The following is a 27,874-nucleotide window of genomic DNA, read 5'->3' as shown; positions in this document are numbered from 1 at the left end:
GCTAGAACTGATTCATGAATTCAGCAAAGTCACAGGATATAAAATCAATGCACACAAATTGGTTGCATTTCTATACACCAATACAGAAACAGAAGAAAGAGAAATCAAGTAATTGATCTCATTTATAATTGCACCCAAACCCATAAAATACCTAAGAATAAGCCTAACCAAAGAGTTGAAAAACCTACACATGAAAACTATAAAAAGTTTATGAAAGAAACGGAAGAAGGCACCAAAAAGTGTAAAAATATCCCACGCTCCTGTATTGGAAGAACAAATATTGTCAAAATGTCAATATTACCCAACGCAATCTACATATTCAATGCATTCCCTATCAAAATAACACCAGGATTCTTCACAGAGCTAGAGCCAACAATTCCAAAATTTGTATGGAACCACAAAAGACCCCAAAAAGCCAAAGTAATATTGAAAAAGAAACCCAAACAAGAGGCATCATAATCCCAGATTTTAGCCTCTACTACAAAGCTGTAATCATCAAGACAGTATGGTACTGGCACAAAAACAGACACATAGACCAATGGAATAGAATAGAGAACTCAGAATTGGGCCCACGAATACACGGCCAACTAATCTTTGACAAAGCAGGAAAGAATATCCAATGGAATAAAGACAGTCTCTTTGGCAAATGGGAAAACTGGACAACGACATGCAGAATAATGAACCTGGACCACTTTCTTACACCATACACAAAAAATGAACTCAAAATGGATGAAAGACCTAAATGTAAGAAAGGAAGCCACCAAAATCCTAGAGGAGAAAGCAGGCAAATTCTCATTCCACACGTCTTTGACCTCACCCACAGCAACTTCTCACACAACACGTCTCCAGAGGCAAGGGAAAGAAAAGCAAAAGTGAACCATTGGGACCTCATCAAGATAAAAAGCTTCTGCATGGTGAAGGAAACAATCAGCAAAGCTAAAAAACAACTGAAAGAATGGGAGAAGATATTCGTAAATGACATATCAGATAAAGGGCTAGAATCCAAAATTGATAAAAAACTTATCAAACTCTACACCCAAAAAACAAATAATCTAGTGAAGAAATGGGCACAAAACATGAATAGACACTTTTCCAAAGAAGACATGCAGATAGCTAACAACATATGAAAAATTGCTCAACATCACTCGTCATCAGAGAAATAAAAATCAATATCACAATGAGATATCACCTCACACCAGCCAGAATGCCTAAAACTAACAACTCAGGCAATGACAGATGCTGGCGAGGATGTGGAGAAAGAGAAACCCTTTTGTATTGCTGGTGGCAATGCAAAGTGGTGCAACCACTCTGGAAAACACTATGGAGGTTCCTTAAAAAAATAAAAACAGAAGTACCCTACAACCCAGCAACCACACTACTAATTATTTATCCAAAGGATACAGGTGTGCTGCTTCAAAGGGGCACATGCACCCCAATGTTTATAGCAGTGCTATCCACAATAGCCAAAGTATGTAAAAAGCCCAAATGTCTATCAGCAGATAAATGGATAAAGAAGATGTGGTATATATATATACAATGGAGTACTACTCAGCAATCAAAAGGAATGAAATCTTGCCATTTCCAACAATGTGGATGGAACTAGAGTGTAGTATGCTAAGTGAGATTAGTTGGTCAGAGAAAGACAAATACATAACCTCACTCAGATGTGGGATTTGAGATACAAAACAGATGAACATAAGGGAAGGAAAGCAAAAATAATATAAAAACAGGGAGGGAGACAAAACAAAAGAGACTCTTAAATATAGAGAACAAACTTAGGGTTGCGGGAGTGGTTGTGGTTGGAGGGATGGGCTAAATGGAAAAGGGGAATTAAAGAGGACACGTGTTGGGATGAGCACTGGGTGTTATATGTAGGGGATGAATCACTGGATTCTACTCCTGAAATCATTATTGCACTATATGCTAACTAACTTGGATGTAAATTTTTAAAACATACATTAATTAATTAATTTACTAATTAATTCATTAAAAGAAATCAGAGAAGCTGGGGGAAAAAAAGAATGTCTCAGATCATTTATGAGACCGTACCATTCCTTGGGCATGTGTAACTTGAATGTCCCTGTACTTGCAGTTGCCTTTCGATGTTCTTAGTCCTTATATGCTTCCCCCCCGCCAAATGGAAAAAAGGGAAAATGAAGCGGGGGATAGCCCCCAGGTCATTAAATACCCTTGAAGTTGCTTCAACCAGAGGAGAAAGGGTTTGTCATATTGGTGGTGGGAGTTGCAAACATGTTTGCCTACATCTTTGCTGCATCCCCTTGACCAAAAGTAGCAAGCAGCAATAAGAACACTTATTCCTAATGTTTGGAGGACACTGTCCTAATTGCTCACCTTAGCTTCCACAAGCTGTGTTCAAACTGCCGTAGGAATCACTCTGGGTGCCTGCAACATGCCTAGGGTCAGGGGATGGTAGCCTCATCTATGGTGCCAGGCTGAAAATGACTGAAATCAACTGCAATTTATCATCCAAGCCTTCCACCTCCCCCACCCCCCGCAAGTTGCAAACCTTCAATAAACTCCAGATTTCCAGAATAGTTCTATCAGACAGATTCCACCAGTGCACCTGTCATCCAGGTGGAGATGTGGATTACTGGGGCCTCCTGCTCCACCATCTGCCCTGACACCACTTCTTCACATTCAGTCTGTGTGACTTAGAGATTCTAGTGGATTTACCATATATCTTATTATCGGGTTTTTTTATTACAGCTTTACTAAGATCTTATTCATATGCCAATCACCGATTTAAGTGTACAATTGAGTCGTTTTTAGTATATTCACAGAGTTGTGCAACTATCACAACAACCAATTTTAGAACATTTTCATCACCCCTAGAATAAACCTAGTACTCATTAGCTGTCACCCCCCATTTCTCCCATCTCCTTTCCCCCTGCCCCAGGCAACCATGAATCTACTTTCTATCTCTGTATAATTGCCTATTATGGACATTTATTAATATTGGATTCATACAACACATGGTCTTTTGTGACTGAGTTCTTCCACACAGCATGTTTTCAGGTGCATTCATGCTGTTATTATGGTGATAATTTGCATTTCCCACAGTGAAGAAGATAAAGCACATTTCCATATCCATGTTTATTAGATTTCCTCTTTGTTAACGTTCCCATTCATCCACTTTCCCATGCTCACAGTGTTACTGACCACTTATAGAATGGACTCCTGTATCTCCAAATGTTCCCTTGCCTTCTGGCTTCCATTTGAGTTTGGCAAATGGGAAGCATTAGGTCATTTATTCACTAAGTAGTCTATGTTATGCTCACTGATCTGAGCAGTGTTTACGTATTCTGTGTACTAGTCCTTGGTGATAACATGTGTGACCAATAATTTCTCCTAATATGTGGTTTGTCTTATCACTTTTTTAAATGATGAACAGTGTCATTATTTTTAAGCTAATAACATATAGGAATTTTTTCTCTATGGCAAATGTCTTCTGTGTTCTGTTTAACAAATTCTTTCATAAGTCATAGTCATAAAGATATTTTTCTGTAATCTTTTCTGAAATATATAGGTAGATTTTAATTGATTTGTTTTTGCACGTGTATGTTGTGAAGAAATGTTCTAATTCATTTTTTTTCCTTCATGAATAGCCAATAGTCAATTCACTTTTAATTGAATTGTTTTATATACTCATCTCTTTATTCATGGTGTGGCAATTTTGTGCTGATTATCCCAGCTCTACAATTTGTGTTTCATTAGATAAAGTAAGGCCATAAATTTTATGTTCTGACATTGATAGTGTCTTTGCAACTTTTTAAGTTTGAGGGCACTTTTCCAAGTTTCACAAAAAAGTGTGACCTCAGCTGGGAACGTGCATGTCAGGTGACTAGATATTTTGCTGCTCTGGGTGTGTCCCTGAATGATGGTGAAAATGCCATGAGTATTGATTTGGGGGTTAAAAATTTTTTTAGCAACTAGGCAGATTTGTAAATATAGAATCTGTGAATGATGAGGATTGACCATAAATGAGCTTTCTGGCCAAATTAGCAATGTCTCTGATAGATACCAAGGGGCTGAGCATGAGAGAGGTGGGGGTTGCTATGACGTTCCATTGCTGGCATGGTCAGATATTCAATAAATTAAAATCCCAATAAGTAAAGAAAACCTCAAAATCTAAAAACCTCAGGCACCTGGGTGACTCAGTTGGTTAAGCGTACAACTTCAGCTTGGGTCATGATCTCACATTTCTTGGGTTTGGGTCCCTATGCTGACAGCTCAGAGCCTGGAGCTTACTTTGGATTCTCTGTCTCCCTCTCTCTCTGTCCCTTCCCTACTCAAGCTCCGTCTCTCAAAAGTAAATAAACATTGAAAAAAAAATCTTTTAACTCAAAGGGTTTAAATTCTTTTATTTTTATTTCATTTCATTTCATTTCATTTTTATTTATTTATTTTTGAGAGAGAGAGAGGGAGATTGGGTGCAAGTAACTGAAGGGCAGAGAGAGCGCGAGAGAGATTCCCAGGAGGGGGAGAGGGAGAGAAAGAGAGAGAGAGAGAGAGAGAGAGAGAGAAGTGGGGCTCACCCAAAGTAGGCTCGAGCTCATCCAATGTGGGATTCAAACTCACGAACCATGAGATCATGATCTAAGCCAAAGTCAGATGCTTAACAACTGAACCACCCAGATGCCCTCAAGGGGTTTAAATTCTTAAAAATCCCAATCTACATTGGCTCTGTTAGAGTTCTTAAATGTGTTTATTTTTTTCTTCTAACACTCCCTGAGGAGAAGAATTCTCTCAATTTACTGACTGTGTAACATAGTCATACTAAAACTACTCCCAGGATTAGGGTACCTCTTAGGTTTAAGGATTCATAACAGGAATATTGGTCGTGGTCGTTCTAGGCCCTACTTCCAATATTTAGCCCTTTTTCATGGAGTACCTCATTCCTGTCTCCTATCATATCTGCCAGATTTGTTACTGTTCTTTGTATCTTCTCAGAGGCCAATTTTGCTCAGGAAAATCAGAACCAGAGGAGAGAGAGAAAGAGTAAGTTATACTGAGACCAAAAAGGTTACCATGTAGTGGACAGTAAGAGGGACTTAGCAGGCTTCATGTAGAGGGTATACTTCCTGAAATCTCCCACTCTGGCACATTGTTTCTCTCCCCTCCACACACACCCATGCACCCGCATCCCCCTATTCTCCACACACAAGCAGAGATTTTTGTGAGGTCTGTGCAATGTTGCATTGCCCTGGCCCAGCTCCTGGTGGAGCAGAACTTGCCAGCCATTGCCATCCACCATAGGATGCCTGGGGAAAGAGGTGAATCAGAGATGGAAAGATGTCTTGTGTCTTTGGTAGCAAATGACTGTGAGAAAGGACTGTGAACATTTTTCTAATTTCCTTTTTGACAACAGCTTTCTTGGTATCAGTAGTTTAAAGATCTTCAGTGATGAATTCTTGTGGCCACTAACCTATTTGGTGGAGGCATGGGCATTAAGCAAGTGAACACTGCCATCAACTACCACCTGCCTGAAGATTCCCACACCTATCTGCATCAGGTAAGCTGCACACCAACACAGGCACCCCAGTGTCCCCTCCCACCCCCTGATTTTCTATGCCTTCATACCTTACATCCTCATCCTTCCTTTTGTCTGTCTTCCTACTCTGAGGTCTTCTAATGTCACCCTCTGTCTTCTTCCAGGAAGCCTGAGCAGGCCACTTTGGCCACAAGAGTTTGGCCATCACATTTGTGTCAGATGAAAATGATGCCAAGATCCTCAGTGATGTGCAGGATCACTTTGAGGTCAGTAGTAGTAGGCTGCCTGATGAGATGGACATTTACTCCTCCAGTGAGTATGTATCTCAAGAAACTGGCTCCTCCAAGTCTTCAGAGTCTCCTTGTTCCTTAGTGACGTTATCTTGAACTATATAGTTCAGGCAGTGAGTGTCTGATGTCTAATGGGTGCCTGACAAGTTTATTCCTCCCATCTTGATACCATGTTGGGATATTTTGTTTATTTCTATGCGGGGTGCCTATCCTCTCTCAATCCATTATTTCTCTTTTGCATCCCAGTCTCTCCTCTGACCCCACCAAACACCTGCATGTATAGGGGTCTGTGTTTCTGCCAGTCTCACATAGCCTTTCCATGCTTTATTGTAAGTGTACATGTTTTCTCTGCAGTTGCAGCCATGGTTGAGGACTTACCCATCGTGTTGGAAGGTGACAGTCTGTCCTTCTTCAGGAGATGACAACGGGCATGGGGGTGGAGGAGACACCACTGCCACCTACCCCTGACAACCCCCAACCTCCACCCTATGGCTTCCCTATTTTGTGTCACCACCTCTTCAAAACCCCCAACTCCTGATCTGTCAGAATTTTTTCAAACAATATTAAAATGAACCACACACATATCGGTGGTATCTGCAAGTGACTGAGTTTAGGGTGAGATTATTTTAGGGCACAATTCAGGGTTGGTTTCTGTAAGGGCTTGGAGCTCATGGACTGTGATATGGAAATGGGTCTGAGGGCAGAGAAAGTGGTTTTCTTTTCTTGTAGCGTTTTGTCTGCTTTGGGGATCTTGGTAATGCTGGCAATGTAGACAAGTCAGGAAGTGTTCTCTCCTTTTCAATTTTGGAACACTTTGAGGATACTGGTGTTTATTCTTCCTGGAATGTTTGGTATAATTCTCCAGTGAAGCCATCTGATCTGGGATGTGTCTGTTTTTTGATTACTGATTCAATCCTCTTACTGGTTATGGGTCTTGTTAGGTTTCTTCATTATTAAGTCTTTATAGGTTGTCTGTTCCTACAACTTTGTCCATTTCACCTTGGTTTTCTACTTTTTCATGTACACTTGTTATTTCAGTGTGGCTTTTCCCCTGCATTAATTGTTGGCTTTTGATTGTTAAACTATTTTACTTCACAAAATGTGTAGTTTTTTTAAGTTATGCAATTAAGTTTTTCAAAGAATGTAAAAATTTACAGAATATCCATGACCTATTAATAAAATTGGTGTTTTTACAGTTTATTTTTTCTAATTAGTTTCTTTTAAAAATGTTTCAAATTTGAATATAGTTGACACAAGATTACATTAGTTTCAGGTGTACAACACAGTGACTAACCTTCTGTCTACACCATGCTGTGCTCACCACCGTGTAGCTGACATCTGTCACCACACAATTATGTTACAGTCTCACTGGCGATATTCCCCATGCTGTGCCTTTTATTCCTATGACCTGTTCCTTCCATAATTGGAGCCTGTGTCTCCCACTCCCTTCACCTATTTTTCCCAACCTCCCACTCCCTTCCCTCTGACAATCATCAGTTCATTCTCTGTATTTATAGGTCTGATTCCGCTGTTTGTTTCTTTATTCATTTTTGGTTTTTTTAGATTCCACATATGAGTGAAATCATATGGCATTTGTCTTTCTCAGTCTGACTTACTTCACTTAGCGTACATACTACCCTATTTGTCCATCCATGTTGTCACAAGTGTCAAGATCTCATCGTTTTGTGGCTGCATAATATTCTATCGTGTGTATATGTATATGTGTGAATATGCCACACATCTTCCTTATCCATTTGTCTATGGGTGGACACAGGTTGTATCAGTGTGGCTTTTGGGAAAAAAAAAAACACAACTTCACATTCTGAACATTATCTGGGACAGGGGCGCCCCCTGGTGTCCAGGCCCCTGTCCAGGCGCTGGGAGTTGAAGGAGACCCTAGGGCTTGGCTGAAGAGGAGAAAGGCAGCTGGGTCTTCTCTCCTTAGTCCTGTGGCCTCATGTAGGGTGGATGGTAAGGGGACATCCCCCACTGCTCTGCTCTCAGGTGGATTCTGACTTTGAAGCCTGAATGGGGTCTGGACTGTAAGTCAGGTAGAGATGTCTGAGCAGAAGCCTGGGCATCAGTGGGGAGAGGAAGAAGTTTCTGAGCAGCCCTGGACTCCACAGGGGTCAGGCTCAGGGGTGAGACAGGATTGCAGGAGAGGCACTCTCAGGAGCCAGTTCCATTGCTTAAGTTTCTGTATCCTTGTGCACCTCCTCCCTCCAGCTTCTTGATGGTAAAACAGAGAAAACCAAAAACTAGAACCATTTCCTTGGACTCCTAGTTCTAAATGTTTCAAAATTCAGTTAAACAAAAATCCCCTCTTATTTGGAAATAGCATCTCAATGTCTATATAATACTCTACAGTGTAGATGTGCACACTGGGGTTGTAGGACTAAGATGACAGCTTCCCTAAAACCCCTTCCAGAAAGTATAAAAGGGGTTCCTGAGGTGGAGGAACAACCTGGTACCCAGAACTCCCTCTCCCAAGGCATGTGAGGCCCAAGTGACACCTGGTGTGAGTGCATCCCTGCCCTACATGGGTCAAGAGTGAACGCACACACTTCATTTAACACCCAGTCTAAATGGGATTGCTCCCATTTATCCGGGGGTTGATAAAAGGTCCACACAGTAGAACTGAAACCCAGTCACTCCAAACCTCCTTGTCCCATTGATGGAGCCCAAGTGAGAGCCCCAAACCCTTGTGCCTCCCCTAGTCATCTCTCACAATCACCACCACCATCTGCCTGGAATCCACCAGGACTAATGTCATTAAGTCCTTTTCCTCACTTGTATCGATCACACATGCTCCCCCAGACATTCTATACTCTCTTTCGACAAGGCTTTGCACACTCCTATTGTGCCTCCTCCCACGCCCCCTCCCCAGCTGCTGAACTGCGCCCCCTGGAATTCTCAGCCCATGATCAGCAAGTGTTCAGAGTCCTTTCTGGATGTTCCCTCAAGTCACAGCTCTAACAGAAACGGGGTCTCCCTGAGGACACAGCTGCCTGTGCAGTCCTCTTCCAAGGGGTGATTCCTTCCCATGGTCCTTGCACCTCTGGGCCAGGAGGAAGGTAGGCCTTCATTGTACCCAACCCCCATTCTCATTCTTATTTCTCCTAATGACCCTGTTTCCTAATTCCCTGAGCAAACTGAATACATCAGAAGACAGTATTTGCTGATTTCTACACCACCTACTCATGTGTCGGCATCTGCACCCACATGATGGACTGTCCAGTCCTGTAGCACAGGTTGCCCATCCATGGTTGTGCCAGTCAGAGCCAGTGCCCTGCTGCGGCCCTCAACCTCGCCCCTTCTTGTCTACTTACAGGTATTGCTCCAGTGTTCTTCTCCTTTTATCGTTTTTATCATCAATCTTTGTTCCCAACCAGACTATTGTAGTGGCCATGAGAACACACATCCCTGACCCTCAGCTTGAGGGGCAGTAACTGATCCAGGGTCCTGGCTCTGTGCACTCAGATCTGATGCCATGTTTGCTCTGAGATGATACTTCCCGTGGAATTCCCCCAGCCAAGGCTTGTGAACAGCAAGGAAATGAAGGCAGGACTCTTCCTCTTCTGGAAGCTGACCTAGGCTCCAGGGTTCCCTGACACTCTGATGAACTCGCTTTACTCTGCACTGGGTCTAGGACGCTTCCAGCCAACCTTCCTTCTCTTTCTCCTTCCCTTGAATTCAGACTTGCATCAGGATTTGGTGTACTCCCAGCCTTTCTGGCTACTTCTCCATTTTCCTTACAAGGGTTTCTCCTAACAAATTACTCACATTGTAATACCGTATTGGTGTCTGCTCCTCACAGGACACTACACAAGTCGTGTCAGGAATGGCTTGACAATGCAGGCAAAAGGATGGGGATTTGGGACTAGCTCACCCACTGTCTGACAAGCCAAGAAGACACTGTCCAGGCTGGTAGGTGGGACACAAATGGCAACTAAACTACTACAGATTTTACTGGCTGTGACCTGAGAAAATGTCCTTGTTGGGGGAGGGCTATGGCAGGTGTGATGATAGAACCTTTGAAAAACAATGGGGAGAGTGGTGCCTATAGAAACAGTGGAGTTGGCAGGTTATTGCTAAACTGTATTGATGCCTCACAGAAAGGTAACGAGAATCTGAAGACAGTTAACAGGCAGTTAGTGGCTAACATGAGACCCTCTGCCGTATCTTATGGAGGCATTCATGTCCTGTAGAGGAAGGGCAGATAAAGTTGAATGGCATCTGAAGACATAATTGTGAGAGTCACAGAACTCCAGAGACATGTAGACCCTCAGCCACAGCAACCTGTGATGTAAAATTCAAGGTCCTGGTGAAGAAAACCTAAGATTCTGAAACCCAGATGTTATCCCAGTGGATGCCCTTCAGGACCCTCTCGAGAAGCAGAGGAGACTTGTCCTTATCTAGTAATGGTTAACACTTCCTGTGATGGAAGATAATGCAGGAGTCTCACCCCTAGGATCCAAGTGATATCCACTCAGGAGCTTTGCAAGAACTAACCAGCATGTAGATGTAGGAGCATGAGCAGCACCTCTGCCTTGGATTTTGAGGATGCTTCATCAAGGGGTCAGACTGTCAGGCTGGGTAAGGAAAAATGCATTCACTGAGGGCACTTTCTCAGGACATGAGTTCATCTAGGTACCCAGGGCTTGGGGTAATCTTACTGTTGAGGTTGCTCTGCATAGACTGGGAAAATTGATGTCCAATTCAAAACAAGGTAGACATGACTTTGTTGCCCCAGTAGAAACACAGTAAAGGATCGGATAAAGAAGCTGAAGGAAATGGACATACGGAATGGAGGTGTTTTGTGAGGCCAGAAGATCCACCAGAGGATTATCTTCCACAAGAGGACCCAAAAGACGCACCTTTCAAAAAGCCATCACCAATGTGCTGGCAAGAAGAAACAGTGCATCACAAATACATTTGAGGTCATTTTCCTCTACAGGGCAGGTGTCATGGCAGGAAAAGCCCTAGAATTGGCTCATTAATACCACTGGGGATGATATGGCCCTAAAGAGATAGATACCAAGTAGTGGGAGTGCCATGACAGGCATATTGGATGAAGGACCTCCAATAAGTAGCCCCTGGTTATTCAGTTTTCCCTCAGCTATTCAAACACTAATGTAGATGCTGCTTGGCAGGGACCTTGAAGACATAAGTAAGGTCTCAAATCAGTTGACCTTAAAATAGGGAGATTACCCTAGGTTGCACTGAGCTAATCAGGTGAGCTTTTTAAAGTTCTTGGTTCTTCCTGAGCAAAAGGATTCAAAGTGTCAGAGGGATTCGATGTGAAGGGGTTCTCTATTGTTGCTGAAAGTGGAGGGGCACAGTGGCCAACATTTTTTGTAGGCACTAGGGACCATTCCAGCTGGCAAGGAAATGGGAACTTCAGCCTTATAACTGTGGGAAACAGAATTCTGCCACCAGGTCTGTATGAACTTGAAGGAGAAATTCACCTACAGATAAGAACACAGCTTTGTGAAACCCTGAAGAGAGAACCCATCTACGTCATGCCTGGATTTCTGACTACAAAACCGTAGGGAAATTAATGGGTGCTGGGGCACCTGGGTGACTCAGTCAGTTAAGCATCTGACTCTTGATTTCAGCTCAGGTCACAATCTCAACAGCTTGTGAGTTCGAGCCCCTCTTCAGGCTCCACGCTGATAGTGCAGAGCCTGCTTGGGATTCTCTCTCCCTCTCTTTCTGCCCCTCTCACCCTCTCAAAATAAATAAATAAACATTTAAAAAATTAATGAGTGTCCCTTAGAGCCACTAAATTGTGATAATTAGCTCTGTAGTAATAGAAAATGAATACACAGGCTCACTATGCAGCAAATCAGCACATGGCACTTTTTCCACTGAAATGAATGTGAACTACCATGCACACTAGTTGCATGAAACCAAACCCTTCCTGACTTTTTGGTGTATTCCATTTAGTGATTTTTATGTGATACAATTAAGTTCTAATACAGTCATATTTCATTCATGCATTCAACAACAATTAATTTAGAGCCTACTATGTTCAGGAATGGCTTTATATGCTGGGGATACAGCTTGCACTAAAATAACCTGAAGCCCCTGTGCTCATGTGCCCTACATTCTAGAGGCTTCCCAAGAGTGAGACGGGGCCATCAGAGAATTTTCAGTGAACACATGATGTGATCTGACTCACATTAGCAAGATCGATGACCCCTGAGGGGAGAAGAGTTGCAGGTGGCAAGTGATCCGGGACACCAGGGCCACAATTCAGGAGGGAGAGGGTGGTGGAGACTAAGGGGAGGAGAGGGCCTGAGGGGTGGGAGAGATAGAGAGAAGGGCTATAGACACAGGGTGAGGAAAAAAGCAGAGGTAAAGAATTCTGAAGCTGTGGAATTCTCAGATTTAAATATGTTGCTTTACAGATTTTTAGTGTCTCTACAGGGCGTAGCAAGATATTCTTTGCATCTAGTATTTACTATACTCTGGGGCTGCCTGAAAACCCATTGCCTCCTTATGATAATTAGGGTAAGGAAAACAATGCCAACTGCCCCAATAGTATGCACATAACTTAGGTATTAATTCACACACAGGAAATACGTGAACACTGGAGAAGGGCATTTGACTGCACTGAACACTTACAACTTGGGAGGTGATTAAAGCCTGTCCACTCTTCCAGCGGAAATATACATAACAATTGTGCATCCATGGACTGAAGAAATGTCCAGGACTCACACACATAATCTTGGGGCTATGGAATGAAGGTCATGTTAAAACACAGGAGTCACTGGGGCGTCTGGGTGGCTCAGTTGATTAAGCGGCTGACTTCAGCTCAGGTCATGATCTCGCGGTCCGTGAGTTCAAGCCACGCGTTGGGCTCTGTGCTGACAGCTCAGAGCCTGGAGTCTGTTTCAGATTCTGTGTCTCCCTCTCTCTGACCCTCCCCCGTTCATGCTCTGTCTCTCTCTGTCTCAAAAATAAATAAACGTTAAAAAAAAATTTTTAAAAAAAGTTGACAAGTCTTGTTATAAAAATAAATAAATAAATAAATAAAAATAAATAAATAAAACACAGGAGTCACTGATATATTGTTTGGGAAAACTGAAGAGCTTTGTGAGCCTGACTGCTGTGCTGGATGGTCACTTTTCTGTAAGGTGGGGCCAAAATCACTTTTACAGATAGATTCCTGATGTTCAGGGGTTACCAACATTGTGCTACCGCTATAGTTCATCAACATAAAGGAAACAGGCCTCAATAGGAATCTCTAGCTGGTGCATCAGACCCAACTTGTCCAGGTGTAAAGAGAAAACCCCTGTTCCTCCTCTCTGTTACCAGGGCTAGCTCATTTTCTGTGTTCCCTGAAGATGAGTTCCTTGAAGATGAGTTTTCTTCTAGAAGAGTCCCGAGAAAGAGAGGTGAGGGGTGGGAGGTAAGAGAGTCCAGTTCAGAGAATGTTCTGTAAAGGACTGTAGAGGAAAAGGGGCTGAGCCCAGCCTATGGGTCTCTCTCTGGTTTCCTCAGGCAGCCCCTGGGCCAGGACTCAGGAAGACAGGATGACAAAGTCACCTGACCACTGTGCACAAGGAGAGGGGTCAAGGCAAAGTCTCAGAACCCCCGGGAGGGCCTGGCTCTCTGAGTCCCCTCACGAGAGCTGTATCTGGCACAGAGAAGCCCAATGTAGGGGAGTCCTCATCTCCCCTGGTCTTACTTGCTCTCACAGCCTGGGTCAGGCCCTCCTGCCTGGATACTGATGACGCGGCAACAAACCGCACTCCCATTGGTTTTTTGGTAGTTAGGAAGGAAGAAACCTGGACCTCTTCCCCACCTGAGTTCCTGTTGTTCTAGAGCACACCTCCAGCAACTCTACTTCAAGCGATCTAAACTGCTGCTCAAACAACCCCAGTGATGAGAGCTCCAAGGAGAACCTGGCCAGCAGATGCCCTCTTGATGAGCATGGTGGCTGAGAAAATGGATCTGAGGAGGAAAGGAAAAGTGAGGGCTGTGACTGTGCCGGATTCTGCTGAAAGTGTCTAGAAGGGCTCCTGTTTCTGATATTTAGCTCCACTACTCATCCCCTTCATTACTCATTCTCATGGTGATGGGCTCACGCAGCCCCTCATGCTGCACACGGCATGTGTATCTGTCCTCTTCTCAAGAAGGCAGCACAATGGCCAAGCACTTCTAGATGGTTACATCCCCTTCTGCCTGGTCTCCATAAGCTCCCTGTCCTGGGTCTGGTGCTCCCCAGCACACTGCCAGGTCAGGGTGATATGTACATGGCAGAAGCCCAGGGCACACCACACCTCAGGGTAACCTTACAGTCAGAGAGGGGGTGGCGGGTCATGTGTGTTCTGGTAGGGTCTGTGGAAGACAAAACAGGGAGGGCTAAGGCAAGGCCTTCTTAAAGCATTCACAGACCACGATGCCATAATGCCTGATGGTTTGGCTGCTACCAGGGTGAGGTAGGGAGTGTCCCTTATCAGGAGGTAGCAGGAAATGCACTATCCAGGCCAGGTCCCAAGACAAGGGGGTGGGAACCCAATCTGACACTTTCCTCCAAGGTAAGAGCCTTTTCAAAGACTCTCCACCCTCTAATCAAGCATATAACTCAATTTTTCTGGATAAATATTTATAGGTACTCATAGTTACTGTATCTATAGTGGGAAAGGGACAAAAAAGTGAGAAACTTCCATGAGCCTCAGAACCACTCCTGTGCTCTCCTAAGAGTGCTCTACCCAGCATGAGCCTAGGAAGAGTGTGTAAGGACCTGGGGAAGATGGTGGCGTAGGAGGACGCTGGACTCACCGTGTCCTGCTGACCAGATTCCACCTACACCTGCCTAAATAACCCAGAAAACCGCCAGAAGACTAGCAGAACAGAGTCTCCAGAGCCAAGTGCAGACGAGAGGCTCACAGAAGAGGGTAGGAAGGACGACGAGGCGGTGCGCGCAACACGGACTGGTGGGAGGGAGCCGGGGCATAGGGGCAGCCCACCGGCAAAGCAGAGCCACCGAGTCTGGCTGACAAAAGCGGAGGGGCTGGAGGAAGTGTGTTCCAACAGCAAGCGGGACTTAACACCTGGAAGGTTATAAATTAACAGCTCTGCTCGGAGAGAGGGAGGGCTGGAGGACAACGGGAGGGAGAGTTGTTGAGCCCCTGATGACAGAGCACAGCTTGGCGGGGAACAAAGGTGCTCACCAGCGCCATCTCCCTCGCCCATCCCCCAGCCAAAATCCCAAAGGGAACCGGTTCCTGCCAGGGAACTTGCTGGCACTGCACAAATACCCAACGCTGTGCTTCTGCAGATCCATTCCTCTGGTGGGTCTGACTTCCTCCCAGTGCCACAGGGCCCCTCCCAAAGCAGATCTCCGAAAGAAAAGTGAGCTGAGCCTCCCCCTCCTGCCCCTGTGCACCTGGCCGATCCATTCCAGTTAATACGCCAGATCCCCAGCACCACAAGCCTTGTAGTGTGCAAGTAGCCCAGACGGGCCACGCCACCCCACAGTGAATCCCGCCCCTAGGAGAGGGAAAGAGAAGGCACACACCAGTCCGACTGTGGCCCCAGCAGTGGCCTGGGGGCAGACATCAGGTCTGATTAAGGCCCCACCCACCAACGCAAGTTATTCAAGACAGCACAGGAGAAGTGCCCCGCAGTTCCGCACCACTCCAGGGACTATCCAAAATGATGAAATGGAAGAATTCCCCTCAAAAAAACGTCTGGGAAATAACAACAGCTAATGAACTGATCAAAAAGGATTTAAACAATATAACAGAAAGTGAATTTAGGATAATAGGCATAAAATTAATCGCTGCGCTTGAAAACAGTATAAAGGACAGCAACGAATCTATTGCTACAGAGACCAAGGGACTAAGGAACAGCCAGGAGGAGCTTAAAAATGCTATTAATGAGCTGCAAAATAAAATGGAGACAACCACAGCTCAGATTGAAGAGGCAGAGGAGAGAATAGGTGAACTAAAAGATAAAATTATGGGAAAAGAGGAAGCTGAGAAAAAGAGAGATAAAAAAAAATCCAGGAGTATGAGGGGAAAATTAGAGAACTAAATTATGCACTAAAGAGAAATAATCTATGGATAATTGGTATGCCAGAGGAGGAAGAGAGAGGGAAAGGTGTTGAAAGTGTACTTGAAGAAATCATAGCTGAGAACTTCCCTGATCTGGGGAAGGAAAAGGCATTGAAATCCAAGAGACACAGAGAACTCCCTTCAGACATAACTTGAATCGATCTTCTGCACAACATATCATAGTGAAACTGGCAAAATACAAGGATAAAGAGAAAATTCTGAAAGCAGCTAGGGATAAACACACTCTAACTTATAAAGGGAGACCCATAAGACTCATGATGGGTCTCTCTATTGAAACTTGGCAGGCCAGAAAGGAATGGCAGGAGATCTTCAATGTGATGAACAGAAAAAATTTGCAGCCGAGAATCCTTTATCCAGCAAGTCTGTCATTTAGAATAGAAGGAGAGATAAAGGTCTTCCCAAACAAACAAAAACTGAAGGAATTCGTCACCACTAAACCAGCCCTACAAGAGATCCTAAGGGGGATCCTGTGAGACAAAGTACCAGAGACATCGCTACAAGCATGAAACCTATGGACATCACAATGACTCTAAACCCATATCTTTCTATACTAACACTGAATGTAAATGGACTAAATGCGCCAACCAAAAGACATAGGGTATCAGAACGGATAAAAAAACAAGACCCATAGAGGCGCCTGGGTGGCTTGGTCGGTTAAGCGTCCGACTTCAGCTCAGCTCATGATCTCACGGTCCATGAGTTCGAGCCCTGCGTCGGGCTCTGTGCTGACAGCTCAGAGCCTGGAGCCTGTTTCGGATTCTGTGTCTCCCTCTCTCTCTTCTCCTCCCCTGTTCATGCTCTGTCTCTCTCTGTCCCAAATATAAATAAACGTTGAAAGAAAATTAAAAAAAAAAAAAGAATGAGTGGGTCAACCAGGCAATTAGCGAAGAAACTTAAAAATATATGGAAACAAACGAAAATGAAAATACAACAATCCAAAAGCTTTGGGATGCAGCAAAGGCAATCCTGAGAGGAAAATACATTGCAATCCAGGCCTATCTCAAGAAACACGAAAAATCCCAAATACAAAATCTAACAGCACACCTAAAGGAAATAGAAACAGAACAGCAAAGACAGCCTAAACCCAGCAGAAGAAGAGAAATAATAAAGATCAGAGCAGAAATAAACAATATAGAATCTAAAATAACTGTAAAGCAGATCAACAAAACCAAGAGTTGGTTTTTTGAAAAAATAAACAAAATTGATAAACCTCTAGCCGGGCTCCTCAAAAAGAAAAGGGAGATGACCCAAATAGATAAAATCATGAATGAAAATGGAATGATTACAACCAATCCCTCAGAGATACAAGCAATTATCAGGGAATACTATGAAAAATTATATGCCAAAAAACTGGACAACCTGGAAGCAATGGACAAATTCCTAAACACCCACACGCTTCCAAAACTCAATCAGGAGGAAATAGAAAGCTTGAACAGACCCCTAACCAGCGAAGAAATTGAATTGGTTATCAAAAATATCCCAACAAATAAGAGTCCAAGACCAGATGGCTTCCAAAGGGAGTTCTACCAGACATTTAAAGCAGAGATAATACCTATCCTTCTCAAGCTATTACAAAAAAAAATAGAAAGGGAAGGAAAACTTCCAGACTCATTCTATGAAGCCAGTATGACTTTGATTCCCAAACCAGACAGAGACCCAGTAAAAAAAAAAAGAACTCCAGGCCAATATCCCTGATGAATATGGATGCAAAAATTCTCAAGAAGATACTAGCAAATCAAATTCAACAGCATATAAAAAGAATAATTCACCACGATCAAGTGGGATTCATTCCTGGGATGCAGGGCTGGTTCAACATTCGCAAATCAATCAACGTGATACATCACATTAATAAAAGAAAAGATAAGAACCATATGATCCTGTCAATCGATGCAGAAAAGGCATTTGACAAAATTCAGCAACGATTTTTAATAAAAACGCTCCAGAAAGTCGGGATAGAAGGAACATACTTAAAGATCATAAAAGCCATTTATGAAAAGCCCACAGCTAACATCATCCTCAACGGGGAAACACTGAGAGCTTTCCCCCTGAGATCAGGAACACGACAGGGATGTCCACTCTCACCGCTGCTGTTTAACATAGTGTTGCAAGTGCTAGCATCAGCAATCAGACAACAAAAGGAAATCAAAGGCATCAAAATTGGCAAAGATGAAGTCAAGCTTTCACTTTTTGCAGATGACATGATATTATACATGGAAAATCCGATAAACTCCACCAAAAGTCTGCTAGAACTGATACACGAATTTAGCAAAGTTGCAGGATACAAAATCAATGTACAGAAATCAGTTGCATTCTTATACACTAATAATGAAGGAACAGAAAGACAAATAAAAAAACTGATCCCATTCAGAATTGCACCAAGAAGCGTAAAATACCTAGGGATAAATCTAACCAAAGATGTAAAAGATCTGTATGCTGAAAACTATAGAAAGCTTATGAAGGAAATTAAAGAAGATATAAAGAAATGGAAAAACACTCCATGCTCATGGATTGGAAGAATAAATATTGTCAAAATGTCAATACTAGCCAAAGCTATCTACACATTCAATGCAATCCCAATCAAAATTGCACCAGCATTCTTCTTGAAACCAGAGCAAGCAATCCTAAAATTCATATGGAACCACAAAAGGCCCCAAATAGCCAAAGTAATTTCGAAGAAGAAGACCAAAGCAGGAGACATCACAATCCCAGACTTTAGCCTCTACTACAAAGCTGTAATCATCAAGACAGCATGGTATTGGCACAAAAACAGACACATAGACCAATGGAATAGAATAGAAACCCCAGAACTAGACCCACAAACGTATGGCCAACTCATCTTTGACAAAGCAGAAAAGAACATCCAATGGAAAAAAGACAGCCTCTTTAACAAATGGTGCTGGGAGAACTGGACAGCAACATGCAGAAGGTTGAAACTAGACCACTTTCTCACACCATTCACAAAAATAAACTCAAAATGGATAAAGGACCTGAATGTGAAACAGGAAACCATCAAAACCCTAGAGGAGAAAGCAGGAAAAGACCTCTCTGACCTCAGCCGCAGCAATTTCTTACTTGACACATGCCCAAAGGCAAGGGAATTAAAAGCAAAAATGAACTACTGGGTCCTCATGAAGATAAAAAAGCTTCTGCACAGCAAAGGAAACAATCAACAAAACTAAAAGGCAACCAACGGAAAGGGAAAAGATATTTGCAAATGACATATCGGACAAAGGGCTAGTATCCAAAATCTATAAAGAGCTCACCAAACTCCACACCCGAAAAACAAATAACCCGGTGAAGAAATGGGCAGAAAACATGAATAGACACTTCTCTAAAGAAGACATCTGGATGGCCAACAGGCACATGAAAAGATGCTCAACATCGCTCCTCATCAGGAAAATACAAATCAAAACCACACTCAGATATCACCTCATGCCAGTCAGAGTGGCCAAAATGAACAAATCAGGAAACTATAGATGCTGGAGAGGATGTGGAGAAACGGGAACCCTTTTGCACTGTTGGTGGGAATGCAAATTGGTGCAGCCACTCTGGAAAACAGTGTGGAGGTTCCTCAAAAAATTAAAAATAGACCTACCCTATGACCCAGCAATAGGACTGGTAGGAATTTACCCAAGGGATACAGGAGTACTGATGCATAGAGGCACTCGTACCCCAATGTTTACAGCATCACTCTCAACAATAGCCAAATTATGGAAAGAGCCTAAATGTCTATCAACTGATGAATGGATAAAAAAATTGTGGTTTATATATGCAATGGAATACTACTTGGCAATGAGAAAGAATGAAATCGTGCCATTTGCAACAACATGAATGGAACTAGAAGGTATTGTGCTAAGTGAAATAAGTCAGTCAGAGAAAGACAGATATATATTTTCACCCACATATGGATCTTGAGAAACTTAACAGAAGACCATGGGGGAAGGGAAGGAGGAAAAATAGTTACAAACAGAAAGGGAGGGAGGAAAACCATAAGAGAATCTTAAATACAGAGGACAAACTGGTGTTTGATGGGGGGGTGGAGAAGAGGGGGAAATGGGTGATGGGCATTGAGGAGAGAACTTGTTGGGATGAGCACTGGGTGTTGTATGTAGCAATGAACCATGGGAATATATCCCAAAAACCAAGAGCACACTTTACACACTGTATGTTAGCCAATTTGACAATAAATAAATAAATAAATAAATAAATACAAAAAAAAAAAAAGAAAGTCTAGAACTGAAAGGGGGGAAAATGTAATGAAAGTTCAATCGCTAAACTCCACTGAAGGTCTGGGAAGGAAGAATGAAGAATCAATGAAGTTGAATATAAATCAGTAGAAATTACCCAATCCAAAAAAAAAAAACAGTGAAATGATTGAAGAGAAACTAACAAAACCTCAGAAATCCACAGGAGAATAAAAAAGGCAAATAGGCAATCAAAATCCAAAACTGAGAAGGAGAAAAAAGAGCAGAAAAATATTTGAAGAAATCTTGTTTGAAAATTCTTCTAATTTAGTGCAAAAACCTTGAGCATATAGATCTGAAAAGCTCACCACTCACCAGACAAGAGAAGCAAGAAAAAACCACACCAAGCCTCATCCATGTCCGAGTGAGGAGAATCAAAAAGAAGACAGATCTTCAAAGCAACAGAGTTAATGACACCTTCCACACAGGGCATGAAAGTTTTAAAATGTTCACAAATTCACTGTCACTACCCCCATGAAGAGGTAGAACTAATTCTCCTCCTCTTGTATGTGGACTGGACTCAGTGACTCACTTCTAATGGGCAAAATAAGGGAGATGTACTGGTGTGTGACTTCAGAGTTTAGGTCTCAAAGGGACCATAGTTTTTTCTCTCTCTCTTCTCTCTTTCTTTCCCTCTCTCAAATGATGGATTTTGGAAGAAGCCAAGTGCCTTGTCAGAAAGATCCTCACTTGTGAACAGGCCCTTGCAGTGAGGAGCTGAGGCTTCCCCCTGGCAGACTGTGGACACTGAAGCTCTCTGCCAGTAGCCACACGTGAGAGCAAGAACTCAGATCCTCCATGTCACGCCTTTGCATCACTGTGATTCTAGTCCCATCTCCACTGCAACCTAATTAAAAGCTGTCCTTACACTTCCCCCCTGTCCTTACACTTCTGATTCACATGAATTTATTGCCATAATAATGTCATTTGAAGCTGCAGAATTGTGTTATAATTTGTGACACTTCAAAGCATAATGATACACACATTGGTACCTGGACATGGGTGCTGGCATCACAGACACTTTACAGGAGGCAGGTGCTGGAGAGCGGGCAGGGGTGGGGTCAGAAGGAATGTGAGGTGAGAGTTTAGAAGTAAGAGATCAGCAGGAACGCTGGAAATTTTCAAGGAAAGGGGCAGAGACATAGAAAAGGAAAAAAGTCCTCTAGAGATGGAGACTGAAGACATGAAGCCACTGCAGACACAGTCACATGTCCCAAAAAGATGGGTCACCAGTGTGCAGAGCAGCTAAGACACAAGCTGACTGTGTGCTGTGTACAAGATGTGCACTTTCACTATGAAGACACAAATGGAACTTAAGCAGATGGAACATCTGTGCCAGGCAAACTGTGACATGAGGAAGCTGGTATATTAATATCAGTAATAAAAGAGATCTGAAAAGAGAACACATTGCAGGAGATAAAGAGAGGCCCCTGTTGATAAATCTAATAGAATGAGAAATGTCACGAGTGCAGACAGGAAGGAGACCAGTGGTCACCCAGGGCTGGGGGCAGAAGGCAAGGACCAGATGCAAAGGGGGATTAGGAAACTCAGGATAAGGGACTTGTTCTCTATACTCTTCGTGTTACTAGTTCCATGAGTCTAAACCATTGGTGACATTCCTCTAACTGTGCATTCACACCTGGGAAATTTTATCTCAAATGAAAACCTTATGAAATGAGACAAAAGAAGGGAGGAAATGGCAAAATAAAGATGAATATGAACTAGGTAAACATAAATGAAGAGATAAACTTTAGATAAATGTAATATAGGTAAATATAATTGAGGAGAATTCATTGCCAGCTCTCCCACCCTGAACTAATTATAAAGGAAGTCCTGCAGACCAAAAAGAAATGACACTGATGGTAACTCATATTCAGAATGGAGTAATTAACAACAGAAATGGACTTTCTATGTATGTACATTTTCTTCTTAGTTTCCTTAAAAGACAAGTGACTGTCCCAAACATTAAGTAGTACGATATTGTCTGATTTATAATGTATGTTGGTGATACATGTAGCAATACTAGTAGAGGGGTAAATGCAGCTCTAAAGCTGCAAGTATCCTGTATTTACCAGATGGAGGTCAATGTTGCCTTAAGTAGATTGTGAAAAATTAATGACACCGATTTCAATCCTACAACTTCAATATAACTTAATGGAAAATATTATAGCTTAAAAGTCACTAGAAAACTAAAATCATAAACAAAAGATATTTGCTTGAAACAAAGGAAGGTAAGAAAGGAGGCACAAGAATGGAACAGACATGAGACAATTCAGAAACAAATAGCAAAATGACAGGCCCAAATCCTATCATGTCAGGAATCATATTAAATATAAACCAACTAAAATTCCAATCAAAAGGTTGAGACTATCAGACTGCATAAATATCAACATAGACTATATGCTATGTAGAACAGAAACACTTGCACTACAAAACCAGAAACAGGTTAAAAGTTCAAAGGTTAAGGAGTATCCCATGGGAATAAAAAGCATAAGAAATATGGAATGTTGCATTAATCTGAAGTAAAATAGGCTGCTACACAAGTAGCATCGCTAGACACAGAATGATGTTCTATAAGGATAATAGGTCAGCATCGCAGCAAGACAAAGTAATGAATGGAGAAGACCCTCAGTACAGAGCTCTAAAACAGGTGACACATAAAGTGGAAGAAGGGTAAAGAAATAGACAAATTAACTATTATATTTAGAGATCAATTCTCCTGTCTCATTAATAAAACAAGTAAGGATTCAAGGACTTCAACCATACTGTGAGCCAGAATAGACCACCGACTGGCTCTAAAATAAGTCTCAATAACGTAAAGGCAGTGATATTATAGAGTACACTCTGTGACCACAGTGACATTAAATTAGAAATCTGTAACATGAGCATCTTTGGAAAATCCCCAAATATTTGTAAATTAGAACATATATCAAACCCCTGGATCATCATGGCTTAGAGAAACAATCCAGGGATGTCAGGTTTCTCTGCACCTGAATGACAATGTACAGAAACGACAATGTGAGGTCTGTAGATGCAACAAAAGCAGAGGCTGTGATTTCACAGTTTTCAGGGACAGGAAGCCCAGGCCTGAGGGACCCAGACAGCAGGTCGCTCTTTCAAAGATGTACCAAGGGGTAGAAAAGGAAGCACTCCAGGGTCTTGGGCTCTTCAGGTGGGGGAGGGGGCCTCCCTCCAGGCTCCAGCTGTGGGGTTCTGATCCCCGCATACAAGCTTCCCCTGTCAATCTTGGACATGGTGTAGAGATGCCTGAGTCCTCAGGCCTGGGGAGAGGGGAAGAGACACATTTGGATGATGGGGAAAATGTTAGGCAGAAGCCTGGATCTGACTCATGACTCATCTCCTTGTAGCCCCTGCAGTGTCCAGCCTCCATCCCATGTCCTCCCTCCAAGCCCCACATGCGGGGCACCTCCCTGTCAGAGACCCTGGGGCTGCTCCTCCTAATGCAGTGGTTAGCCCATCTTCACAAATACAGAATGTCTCCAGGTGACAGGGGCTGTGACACAGGTGGGACAGCAAGCAGCTTGAAATCTTAACCCAGGGAGTGGGAAATGGAAACTCTGGAATTAGAAACCAGGTCCCTTCAGGGTGCAGAGACCTTGCTCATCCCTCCTCTCAGTTCCTTGACTCTCCCTGCCTCACCAGCTTAAGGGGGTCTTGCTCTGGAAGAGAGGAAGCCCCTTAACGACCTCCCCTCTCTCTTACTTTCCCTTCATCCAGGATATTTGAACCATCTGTACCTTAGGTATGGAAAAATACCTAGACTTAAGTACAGTTTCCTGACCAATTACAGAGCTAACCCCTGTGTAATGACCATCAGATGCAAAACAAAGATGTCTACCAGGGCCTGAGCCAGATGACCCGTGCCTCTTCCAGACAGAACCCCTCCTCCCCCCACAAGGGTCCCCTAAGATGACCCTTCCCCTGACCTCTGGTCCCTCGTTCCTCCTCCTGCACCCTTGTTGGCCTCTATCCCCTAATGTCACTATTTCCTACCTCTGCTCACTTCTCCAGGAACCTCCCCAGGTTCTAGGTCATTACCCAGGGGAGTTCCTCCCCCTCCTCTTCCCCTTCTTCTACCACATCTTAGGAATGGAGAATCCAGACTTGGTTCCCTGGAGGACCTTGGTTCCCTGGAGCAGCAGCCAGAACAACTGACAGGAACTCTGGGGTCAAGGTCCCATTGAGGGGGCATCCAGGATGTTTGTGCTGCACTGCAGGCATAGAAGCAGCATTTATGGGGGCGCCTGGGTGGCGCAGTCGGTTAAGCGTCCGACTTCAGCCAGGTCACGATCTTGCGGTCCGTGAGTTCGAGCCCCGCGTCAGGCTCTGGGCTGATGGCTCGGAGCCTGGAGCCTGCTTCCGATTCTGTGTCTCCCTCTCTCTCTGCCCCTCCCCCGTTCATGCTCTGTCTCTCTCTGTCCCAAAAATAAATAAACGTTGAAAAAAAAAAAAAAAAGCAGCATTTATGGCCCAAAGCTCTGTTCCTCCTTGAGGCCAAAGTCCATGGTCATTCAATGGAGAAAGCACCTGTGCCAGCGTGGATTTTGGGAGACAATTCAGACTGGGGACCTGACACTAAAGGGGCTTTCCCTTGTATGCACAGCCCTGTGCAGCTGCTGGAAGCCAAGGAGAAGTCAGTCCCTGCGAGAACCTCAAAGGGCTCTCAGGTCTTCTCTCATCAGTCCTGTGGCCACACGGGGGCGCTGCCGCTGGCCGGTTCTGCACCGCCAGGGGAGAGGACTGGGCTGAGCTGAGTCAGGCCCAGATGGCTGACCTGCAAGCTGAGCATGGAGGGAGAGGTGAGGGGATGAAGGTGCCTTCTGAGCAGCCCTGGGGGCAGGGGTGGGGCAGGGATCAGAGGAGAGGAGTGCTCTAGAGCCCTGTCCTGTGTGTGCAGTTTCCATCTGTCCTCCCTACAACCCCTCTCTCCAGCCTCTTGGTGATATTGCCGGGAAAACTTTAAAGTAGATCATTGTTCCTCCTTGACCTATTCCCTCTCTGAGGGCTATTTCAAAAAGGAGCTCCTTTATTTTATAAAAGTTGGAGATTTACCAACCTCACCCTCATACATTTACCACAGATAATGACGCAATATTCATACGTTACCACTGAATTCTACCTGAGATTTGGTTTCACTGGTTTTGTTTTCTCTTCCAAGATCCCATCCAAGATTCCACACTGAGTTAAGCCCCAATCATGTCTCCTTCAGGCTCCTCTGGCTGTGACTCTTTCTCAGATTTTCCTTATTTTGATGATGTTGATATGTTTGAGGAGAACTTTCAGGTATATTGTAAACTATCTCTCATTGTGAATTAGGCTGCCTGAGACTAATGGGGTTTGGGAAGATCACAACTGGACAGGCCATTCTCAACACAACATATCAAGAGCATACAGTGATCACTTGGTCATCACTGATGAAGTTACCCTTCACCACCTGGCTAAGGTCATCTTTCCCAGATTCCTCCTGTGAAGTTCCTTTTTATGCTTTGTCCCTTTCCATAAAGTAGTCTTTGGAAGGAAGTCACGATGTGCAGTCCACAGTTAAGGGCTGTCCCACTATGCAAATGTACATGCAGGTTGTTGTGCAGACATGAGTTTTCTAATGAGTTGGGTAAACACCTCAGAGAGGGATCAGCAGCTCCCATGCTTAGTCTGTGTTTGGCTTTACAAGAAACTGCTGACTGACACCCACAGTGACTGTGCTGTTTTGTATTCCTGCCATTAGTGACTGAGGCTTTCTGTTGTTCCAAGTCCTAGTCAGCACTTGATATTATCAGTGTTTGGATTCCCACCATTCTAACAGGAGTGCGATGGCAGATCACTGTTGTTCCCTTTGCATTTCCCTAATGACACCTGCTATGAGCACCTTCTCATGTGCTTATTCGTTAGGAGTATATGTTCTTGGTGAGCTGTCTGCTCAGGCTTTTGCTCATTTTTTTTAATGACTTGTTTTCTTATTGTCACTTTTTAACAGTTTTATGGTTATTCTAAAGCAAGTCCTTTATCAAATATGTGATTTGCAAATATCTTCTACCAGTCTCTGGCCTGAGCTTCTTTCCTGATGTAACAGTGGACACATATGCACAGATGCATTTTGGGGAGGGTAGGAGAAAGGAGAAATGGCTTGCTGTGATTATTTTGGGTAGAGAACTTGGGTGACTGGGGGATGAGGGGTTATCGTGTGACTTCTTTATTTTCGTATATTTTTGAGTATCTATTGAATTCTCTTGTGTGTGCATGAATAAAGTTTTCAAAAAATAAACTACTTTAAAATCCCAAATACTTGACAGATCAGCCTCAGACCATAATTTAAGACTCGGGCTCTCATCTGCTGCTTTAGAACCAATCATCTTTTCAGTGAACTATTTTGCCTTTGAATTTCCATCTCTGAAGCAGGTGGGCTAGACTATGTGGACAAATGTTCCCACTAAAGTAGCTTCAAATAACATGAACATAGAAAAATCATCATCTACAAAAAGCATTAAAACTAACAAAATAGTAGTAAATAAATAAATATCCACACCCCAAAAGGAAGAGAAAGATCTGCTTAGCCCCCACTGAAGAACAGAGTCCTGAGAAACGGAGCAAAAGCTGTGTTCTCACACAGTCACACTGCCCAGACTGTAGACAGACAGATCCACTCTTCCAGCTCTGTGGTCTAAGCTACTGACTTTCCTACCATCTGCATTCCTTTTTAAATTGTAAATAATAAAATGTTTATAATCTGATTATGATGTGTTTGTGTGATGTATAATATATATAATGTTATGTATATTCCCTGTAGAAAAATTATAAAATGAGAAAAGCAAATGATGACAAAGTAAAAAGGATGGTAATTCTCACACCTGAGCTATTTTGTTGCATTTTCTTCTAGTCTATTATAGATGCTCCTGATGCTGGAACTCTCTCACTCTAAGGTAATGAGCACAGAGCTCAGAGGCCCCAGCCTTTCTCTCTCTAAATGCCATTTCCCCAGTCAGCTCACTGTCCCCCTCCTGAGAGGGCTGCTTCTTACTTCCTCCCCCCTTCTCAGTCTCCTGCACCCCCTCCCTGATCCCTCCCTGAGATGATGAGCTCCTTTGTTTCTCATTCAGAAAAGAAGGAGACAACTGCACTCTCCCCTCTCTCCTCCTCCCCCACATCTGAACCTGTGTCCTCACCTTCTAAGCAGTGATAGTGGAGGCGCCCCTCTGTCTCAGGCTACCCTAACCCCTCAATTTAGGCACCAGCATCATCCATTTCCCATAGGAACATGCTGTCTTGTTTGTATGAAACAAAACTAAATAAATCAAAACAAAATCATCTCATAAAAATCCAACACTTACTCCCATGACTCCTCTAACTCCTGCCCCATCTCTAAGGCCTCCATTCCTGACTCCATTTCTTACTCACCATGTTGTCTTTGTAACAAATGGATAGAGGCACCGAGTTTCAAAAAGCCAAATACTGGGGTGCCTGGGTGGCTCAGTTGGTTAAGCGTCCGACTCCAACTCAGGTCATGATCTCACGGTCCGTGAGTTCGAGCCCCGCATTGGGCTCTGGGCTGACAGCTCAGAGCCTGGAGCCTGCTTCCCATTCTGTGTCTCCCTCTCTCTCTGCCCCTCCCCCGTTCATGCTCTGTCTCTCTCTGTCTCAAAAATAAGTAAATGTTAAAAAAAAAAAGCCAAATACTTCTGCAGTACTTGATATCAAGACAGATGTCCCCAATCTTCCATG

General features: G+C 43.4%; 1 pseudogene; it reads left to right on the top strand.

The window, feature by feature from the left end:
- Positions 1-5,461: 5,461 nt before the first annotated feature.
- LOC125166418 (DLA class I histocompatibility antigen, A9/A9 alpha chain-like) overlaps positions 5,462-27,874 on the top strand; it is a 38,293-nt pseudogene continuing 15,880 nt past the window's right edge.

The sequence above is a fragment of the Prionailurus viverrinus genome, chromosome B2 (genome assembly GCF_022837055.1).
Source record: "Prionailurus viverrinus isolate Anna chromosome B2, UM_Priviv_1.0, whole genome shotgun sequence".
Taxonomy (NCBI): domain Eukaryota; kingdom Metazoa; phylum Chordata; class Mammalia; order Carnivora; family Felidae; genus Prionailurus; species Prionailurus viverrinus.
This window is presented reverse-complemented; position numbering and strand designations above follow the sequence as displayed.